Genomic DNA, 620 nt, shown 5'->3' with positions numbered 1-620 from the left:
ACTATAACTCCTATCCCTTTGAACCTTTTAGTATGGGAACCATAAAATAAACACCATACTGAAAAGAAATGAATGATCCTTACGATAAACATACAGTTTTATTATACGCAAGATGGATTTTCTGAGGAGTTTTGATATGACTACACGACCGAGGGATGCTGTGAGCCAGCCGTACTGGCTTGCCGTACGCCAGGAGTTAACAAATTAATAATTTAATGACTGAATCTCATTGATTTTTGTAAAGCCACCCGAATATTGTATCAGTATGATTCATGCTGTAGATGCTGTAGCGACGTGTTTTGTCCCAATCCTACACACTTAAAGGTGCAAAACCGTTGTTACAGTCATCGAAAGTGAAAGAGAAACTATGGAACATCTTAAAGTCACCAGTGCGTATTCTGCTTTTCTGCGCATTCTATGGGTACCGCCGCGATATCAAGCTAAAAATATATACTGAACTACAAGTACCGGTTATATATTTGTTATTAGCTTTTAATGAATGTTGTGTGAACTGGTTGGGTTTCTTTTGTCTTCCCTCCTCACATGTTTCCCCTATACCCTCTCGTCCCCCTCTCGCCCCCTCCCCTTCTTCCACCCCCTCCCATCTCCTTTCCCCTTCA

Source organism: Aplysia californica, unplaced genomic scaffold (assembly GCF_000002075.1).
Source record: "Aplysia californica isolate F4 #8 unplaced genomic scaffold, AplCal3.0 scaffold00780, whole genome shotgun sequence".
Lineage (NCBI taxonomy): Eukaryota > Metazoa > Mollusca > Gastropoda > Aplysiida > Aplysiidae > Aplysia > Aplysia californica.
The sequence above is the reverse complement of the archived record's forward strand: the minus strand, read 5'-3'. Positions refer to the sequence as shown.